Below are 8,226 nucleotides of genomic sequence, written 5' to 3'. Positions count from 1 at the left end.
CACATGCCCACACCAAGTAATAATCAATTCAGAATGCAACTGCACCCGACCCAATCGTAATGCCTGGGGTAAATTTGGGTTGACTTTGGATATCCCTATGGGGTTATTTGGGACCATCAGTAAATTACACCATGTACATGGGACAACATGTTACAATTCCAATAGCTCCAAATTTGGATTGCAAAACTAAAGCGAAACATTAGACAAGACACAGAGACAGCAACAGAAGAATAGGATATGATGGAGAGAGACACCAGACAAGACACAGAGACAGCAACAGAATAATATTATATGATGGAGAGAGACACCAGACAAGACACAGAGACAGCAACAGAAGAATAAGATATGATGGAGAGAGACACCAGACAAGACACAGGGACAGCAATAGAAGAACAGGATATGATGGAGAGAGACACCAGACAAGACACAGGAACAGCAACAGAAGAACAGGATATGATGGAGAGAGACACCAGACAAGACACAGAGACAGCAACAGAAGAATATGATATGATGGAGAGAGACACCAGACAAGACACAGAGATAGCAACAGAAGAATAGGATATGATGGAGAGAGACAGAACAGTCCATAACAGAAGAAAATAGACACAGGAGACAGTAACAAACTGGAACCTGAGACAGCAACAGACAAGACACAGACAGCAACAGACAAGACACAGTCATCAACAGACAAGACACAGAGAAAGTGACAGAAGAGGGCAGATGGAGAGAGAACCAAGGTTGGTTGAGCAGAAGAGGGCAGACAAGAGAGACAGCAACAGAAGAGGGGAGACAAGAGAGACAGCAACAGAAGAGGGCAGACAAGAGAGACAGCAACAGAAGAGGGGAGACAAGAGAGATAGCAACAGAAGAGGGCAGACAAGAGAGACAGCAACAGAAGAGGGAAGACAAGAGAGACAACAACAGAAGAGGGTAGACAAGAGAGACAGCAACAGAAGAGGGGAGACAAGAGAGACAGCAACAGAAGAGGGGAGACAAGAGAGATAGCAACAGAAGAGGGCAGACAAGAGAGACAGCAACAGAAGAGGGAAGACAAGAGAGACAACAACAGAAGAGGGTAGACAAGAGAGACAGCAACAGAAGAAGGCAGACAAGAGAGACAGCAACAGAAGAGGGGAGACAAGAGACAGCAACAGAAGAGGGCAGACAAGAGAGACAGCAACAGAAGGGGGGAGACAAGAGAGATAGCAACAGAAGAGGGGAGACAAGAGAGACAGCAACAGAAGAGGGCAGACAAGAGAGACAGCAACAGAAGACGGTAGCGAGGAGACAGCAACAGAAGAGGGCAGACAAGAGAGACAGCAAAAGAAGAGGGGAGACAAGAGACAGCAACAGAAGAGGGAAGACAAGAGAGACAGCAACAGAAGGGGGGAGACAAGAGAGACAGCAACAGAAGGGGGAGACAAGAGACAGCAACAGAAGAGGGAAGACAAGAGAGACAGCAACAGAAGGGGGGAGACAAGAGAGACAGCAACAGAAGAGGGCAGACAAGAGAGACAGCAACAGAAGAGGGGAGACAAGAGACCGCAACAGAAGAGGGAAGACAAGAGAGACAGCAACAGAAGGGGGGAGACAAGAGAGACAGCAACAGAAGAGGGCAGACAAGAGAGACAGCAACAGAAGAGGGGAGACAAGAGACAGCAACAGAAGAGGGCAGACAAGAGAGATAGCAACAAAAGGGGGGAGACAAGAGAGACAGCAACAGAAGGGGGGAGACAAGAGAGACAGCAACAGAAGAGGGCAGACAAGAGACAGCAACAGAAGAGGACAGAAAAGAGACATCAACAGAAGAGGGGAGACAAGAGAGACAGCAACAGAAGACGGTAGCGAGGAGACAGCAACAGAAGGGGGCAGACAAGAGAGACAGCAACAGAAGAAGGCAGACAAGAGAGACAGCAACAGAAGAGGGGAGACAAGAGAGACAACAACAGAAGAGGGTAGACAAGAGAGACAGCAACAGAAGAAGGCAGACAAGAGAGACAGCAACAGAAGAGGGGAGACAAGAGACAGCAACAGAAGAGGGCAGACAAGAGAGACAGCAACAGAAGGGGGGAGACAAGAGAGACAGCAACAGAAGAGGGCAGACAAGAGAGACAGCAACAGAAGAGGGGAGACAAGAGAGACAGCAACAGAAGACGGTAGCGAGGAGACAGCAACAGAAGAGGGCAGACAAGAGAGACAGCAAAAGAAGAGGGGAGACAAGAGACAGCAACAGAAGAGGGAAGACAAGAGAGACAGCAACAGAAGGGGGGAGACAAGAGAGACAGCAACAGAAGGGGGAGACAAGAGACAGCAACAGAAGAGGGAAGACAAGAGAGACAGCAACAGAAGGGGGGAGACAAGAGAGACAGCAACAGAAGAGGGCAGACAAGAGAGACAGCAACAGAAGAGGGGAGACAAGAGACAGCAACAGAAGAGGGAAGACAAGAGAGACAGCAACAGAAGGGGGGAGACAAGAGAGACAGCAACAGAAGAGGGCAGACAAGAGAGACAGCAACAGAAGAGGGGAGACAAGAGACAGCAACAGAAGAGGGCAGACAAGAGAGATAGCAACAAAAGGGGGGAGACAAGAGAGACAGCAACAGAAGGGGGGAGACAAGAGAGACAGCAACAGAAGAGGGCAGACAAGAGACAGCAACAGAAGAGGACAGAAAAGAGACATCAACAGAAGAGGGGAGACAAGAGAGACAGCAACAGAAGACGGTAGCGAGGAGACAGCAACAGAAGGGGGCAGACAAGAGAGACAGCAACAGAAGAGGACAGAAAAGAGACAGCAACAGAAGAGGGGAGACAAGAGAGACAGCAACAGAAGACGGTAGCGAGGAGACAGCAACAGAAGGGGGAAGACAAGAGAGACAGCAACAGAAGAGGGGAGACAAGAGACAGCAACAGAAGAGGGAAGACAAGAGAGACAGCAACAGAAGGGGGCAGACAAGAGAGACAGCAACAGAAGAGGGGAGACAAGAGACAGCAACAGAAGGGGGGAGACAGGAGAGACAGCAACAGAAGGGGGGAGACAAGAGAGACAGCATCAGAAGAGGGCAGACAAGAGAGACAGCAACAGAAGGGGGCAGACAAGAGAGACAGCAACAGAAGACGGGAGACAAGAGACAGCAACAGAAGAGGTAAGACAAGAGAGACAGCAACAGAAGAGGGCAGACAAGAGAGACAGCAACAGAAGAGGGGAGACAAGAGAGACAGCAACAGAAAAGGGGAGACAAGAGAGACAGCAACAGAAGAGGGGAGACAAGAGAGATAGCAACAGAAGAGGGCAGACAAGAGAGACAGCAACAGAAGAGGGCAGACAAGAGAGACAGCAACAGAAGAGGGAAGACAAGAGTGACAGCAACAGAAGAGGGAAGACAAGAGAGACAGCAACAGAAGACGGGAGACAAGAGACAGCAACAGAAGGGGGGAGACAAGAGAGACAGCAACAGAAGAGGGCAGACAAGAGAGACAGCAACAGAAGAGGGCAGACAAGAGAGACAGCAACAGAAGAGGGAAGACAAGAGTGACAGCAACAGAAGACGGGAGACAAGAGACAGCAACAGAAGGGGGGAGACAAGAGAGACAGCAACAGAAGAGGGCAGACAAGAGAGACAGCAACAGAAGAGGGCAGACAAGAGAGACAGCAACAGAAGAGGGAAGACAAGAGTGACAGCAACAGAAGAGGGAAGACAAGAGAGACAGCAACAGAAGAGGGGAGACAAGAGAGACAGCAACAGAAGAGGGGAGACAAGAGAGACAGCAACAGAAGAGGGCAGACAAGAGAGACAGCAACAGAAGAGGGGAGACAAGAGAGACAGCAACAGAAGAGGGAAGACAAGAGAGACAGCAACAGAAGAGGGCAGACAAGAGACAGCAACAGAAGAGGACAGAAAAGAGACAGCAACAGAAGAGGGGAGACAAGAGAGACAGCAACAGAAGACGGTAGCGAGGAGACAGCAACAGAAGGGGGAAGACAAGAGAGACAGCAACAGAAGAGGGGAGACAAGAGACAGCAACAGAAGAGGGAAGACAAGAGAGACAGCAACAGAAGGGGGCAGACAAGAGAGACAGCAACAGAAGAGGGGAGACAAGAGACAGCAACAGAAGGGGGGAGACAGGAGAGACAGCAACAGAAGGGGGGAGACAAGAGAGACAGCAACAGAAGAGGGCAGACAAGAGAGACAGGAACAGAAGAGGGGAGACAATAGAGACAGCAACAGAAGAGGGGAGACAAGAGAGACAGCAACAGAAGGGGGCAGACAAGAGAGACAGCAACAGAAGAGGGGAGACAAGAGAGACAGCAACAGAAGAGGGGAGACAAGAGAGACAGCAACAGAAGAGGGAAGACAAGAGTGACAGCAACAGAAGAGGGAAGACAAGAGAGACAGCAACAGAAGACGGGAGACAAGAGACAGCAACAGAAGGGGGGAGACAAGAGAGACAGCAACAGAAGAGGGCAGACAAGAGAGACAGCAACAGAAGATGGGAGACAAGAGAGACAGCAACAGAAGACGGGAGACAAGAGACAGCAACAGAAGGGGGGAGACAAGAGAGACAGCAACAGAAGACGGGAGACAAGAGACAGCAACAGAAGGGGGGAGACAAGAGAGACAGCAACAGAAGAGGGCAGACAAGAGAGACAGCAACAGAAGAGGGAAGACAAGAGTGACAGCAACAGAAGAGGGAAGACAAGAGAGACAGCAACAGAAGAGGGGAGACAAGAGAGACAGCAACAGAAGAGGGGAGACAAGAGAGACAGCAACAGAAGGGGGGAGACAAGAGAGACAGCAACAGAAGAGGGAAGACAAGAGAGACAGCAACAGAAGAGGGGAGACAAGAGAGACAGCAACAGAAGAGGGGAGACAAGAGAGACAGCAACAGAAGAGGGCAGACAAGAGAGACAGCAACAGAAGAGGGGAGACAAGAGAGACAGCAACAGAAGAGGGGAGACAAGAGAGACAGCAACAGAAGAGGGCAGACAAGAGAGACAGCAACAGAAGAGGGAAGACAAGAGTGACAGCAACAGAAGAGGGAAGACAAGAGAGACAGCAACAGAAGAGGGGAGACAAGAGAGACAGCAACAGAAGAGGGGAGACAAGAGAGACAGCAACAGAAGACAGAGAAAGTAATGGAGAGAGGCAGAGGAGGGGAGACCACACAGTAGACTGTATCACTTAAAGCTGCTCTATAGATTCTAATTACTGTACAGTGAGTGTTTCTAGATGCTGCACTTTGTGATTGTGTGTGTGTGGGGGGGGGGGGGGGGGGGGGGGATATGTGTGTGTGTGTGTGTCTGTGAGTGTGTGTGTGTGAGAGAGAGAGAGTAAATAATGGTAAAACAGCATTATAATGATAGTCATACAATGTCAAATATTTCTTAAGCATAAACATTCTCCATGATGAAATAACCTTAGGCTTACTATAATACTACATTGAAAACATGAAAACACGACTACATAACACCATTTAATACAGTTGGAAGGTAGTAACAACTATCAAACCGTTTCCATCAAACAGATAAACAACAAGAAAGTTGGATCAACATATTTAGATTTCTTGATGCTGCACTTTGCCGTTGCATTACCCATGTACTTGTTTAAGGTCATACAAAGGCAGAGTTCAGTATCAGCATTTTAGGGGTCATAGGTCAGATCAGTGGTTATGGTTGATATGCACGGACATTTGCGTAGACTGCTCTTTGCCTTTGTAGGGCAGTAGTTCAGGAGGCTGCCCTTGCCCTTTAGTCTGCCTCCTGTCCCTCCTATCGCCATGGAGACACCTTCCTGAAAACAATGACTCCATACTTCATGTCCTTAAAGATTAGAATGTTCCATTGTGGTTGGCCAAAAAGATGACAAGATAGATCACACATTCATCATTCAGGGTTACTATCAAACAGAAATGTCACATTTCTGGTTTGTCCATACCTTGTTTCCTGCTTGTAGCAGCGTGCGTTTACAGGAATCGTTCTCTCTAACTATAAGTCACATGATTTCATGAGAATATTTTTCTGCAGTAAGAAGGTAATGCAAGTGAAGGTGTCCTTGGATCAACGTCAACTAGAGTTATAACCAGTATTGTTAAATTAACTGTTGGAATTGCAAAAAATATATGTTTTTATTGTCAGATACACCGGATAGGTGCAGTGAAATGTGTTGTTTTACAGGGTCAGACATAGTAGTACAGCACCCATGAAGCAAGTTAGTGTTAAGTGCCTTAAGGGCACATCAACAGATTTTCACATTGACGGCTCAGGTATTTGAACCAGCAACCTTTCAGTTACTGGCCCAACGTTCTAACCGCTAGGCAATGTGACCATACCGTACCAGGTCCCGCCCTAAAAGAAGACAATGTTTAAGTGTTCAAATGTAGTCCATGAAGAGGTATTAGGATTATGTGCACAGCTATTCTGCCGTACAATTGCAAACTGCTGCTACACATTTGGTCAAAGATGAGTTCAGACCTAAATCAGGCTTCATAGTATCTGTTATATCTTGTGACAAAGTGTCCTGATTCAATTATCTTCAGTTTCAGAGAAAATGGAGGGTCAAATTTGATGCAACTACAAAATCCCAGTAAAAACCAAGGAAACAGCAGTAAGTGAGGTTACTGCCATCTGGCTTTGTTCCACCATGTTCTACTGCAGTTACTACGGTTTTCCTTGGTATTCTATCAGGCTCTGAGTTCAGGCCATCCCGACCATGACACTCACCCTCACACACTCCATGAGACAGCCAGTGATCCAGTTATCACCAGAATAAACATGGCACAATTCCGCTGAAGAATTTTGGATAACTTTGGTCATAAAGTCAGTCTTTTCCAAAACGGAGTTTAGTGAGACTTGTGGTTGTGACTGCATCACAACGTAAATGAAGGTTGCCCACATGCCCACACCAAGTAATAATCAATTCAGAATGCAACTGCACGCGACCCAATCGTAATGCCTGTGGTAAATTTGGGTTGAATTTGGATATCCCTATGGGGCTAGTTAGGGAACATCAGTAAATTACACCATGTACATGGGACAACATGTTACAATTCCAATAGCTCCAAATTTGGATTGCAAAACTAAAGAGAGAATCAGACAAGACACAGAGACAGCAACAGAAGAATATGATATGATGGAGAGAGACACCAGACAAGACACAGAGACAGCAACAGAAGAATAGGATATGATGGAGAGAGACACCAGACAAGACACAGAGACAGCAACAGAAGAATATGATATGATGGAGAGAGACACCAGACAAGACACAGAGACAGCAACAGAAGAATAGGATATGATGGAGAGAGACACCAGACAAGACACAGAGACAGCAACAGAAGAATATGATATGATGGAGAGAGACACCAGACAAGACACAGAGACAACAACAGAAGAATAGGATATGATGGAGAGAGACATCAGACAAGACACAGAGACAGCAACAGAAGAATAGGATATGATGGAGAGAGACACCAGACAAGACACAGAGACAGCAACAGAAGAATAGGATATGATGGAGAGACACCAGACAAGATGAGAGACATCAATAGACGACACAGAGAAAGTGATGGAGAGAGACAGAGGAGGGGAGAACACACAGTAGACTATCACTAAAAGCTGATATAGGGATTCTAATTACTGCAGTGTGTGTGTGTGTGAGAGAGAGAGAGAGAGAGAGAGAGAGAGAGAGAGAGAGAGAGAGAGAGAGAGAGAGAGAGAGAGAGAGAGAGAGAGAGAGAGAGAGAGAGGGTGTTTAGGTACTGTGGGATTATTTAATCAGTTTGGCTCATTGGACAGGTCAGAGTCTATATTTGAAGTTCTTGAGTGGTTTTTGGCAATACACTGGTGATGTATTCATGGATTTAGCTGTTGAAATTCCTTCCCGGACCTTCCTACTGGCTGTGGGCTAAGCCACCGATGTCTTCAAATCCTAGGGTAGAGAGGAGCTGCTACCCCTGGGGAGAGAGGAGCTGTTACCCCTGGGGAGAGAGGAGCTGTTACCCCTGGGGAGAGAGGAGCTGTTACCCCTGGGGAGAGAGGAGCTGCTACCCCTGGAGAGAGAGGAGCTGCTACCCCTGGGGAGAGTGATGCTACCCCTGGGGAGAGAGATGCTACCCCTGGGGAGAGAGGAGCTGCTACCCCTGGGGAGAGAGGAGCTGCTACCCCTGGGGAGAGAGGAGCTGCTACCCCTGGGGAGAGAGGAGCTGCTACCCCTGGGGAGAGAGGAGCTGCTA

General features: G+C 47.8%; 1 pseudogene across 1 annotated transcript in view; it reads left to right on the top strand.

The window, feature by feature from the left end:
• The window catches only part of LOC311120611 (NLR family CARD domain-containing protein 3-like), a 32,942-nt pseudogene that overhangs the window by 12 nt on the left and 24,704 nt on the right, over positions 1-8,226 (top strand). Inside the window, exon 1 of the transcript in view lies at positions 1-16. This exon is cut by the window's left edge and continues 12 nt beyond it. The product of the transcript in view is annotated as an NLR family CARD domain-containing protein 3-like (transcript). The remainder of the gene's footprint in view (positions 17-8,226) is intronic.

Source organism: Coregonus lavaretus (genome assembly GCF_964263955.1).
Source record: "Coregonus lavaretus genome assembly, contig: HAP1_SCAFFOLD_777, whole genome shotgun sequence".
NCBI lineage: Eukaryota > Metazoa > Chordata > Actinopteri > Salmoniformes > Salmonidae > Coregonus > Coregonus lavaretus.
This window is presented reverse-complemented; position numbering and strand designations above follow the sequence as displayed.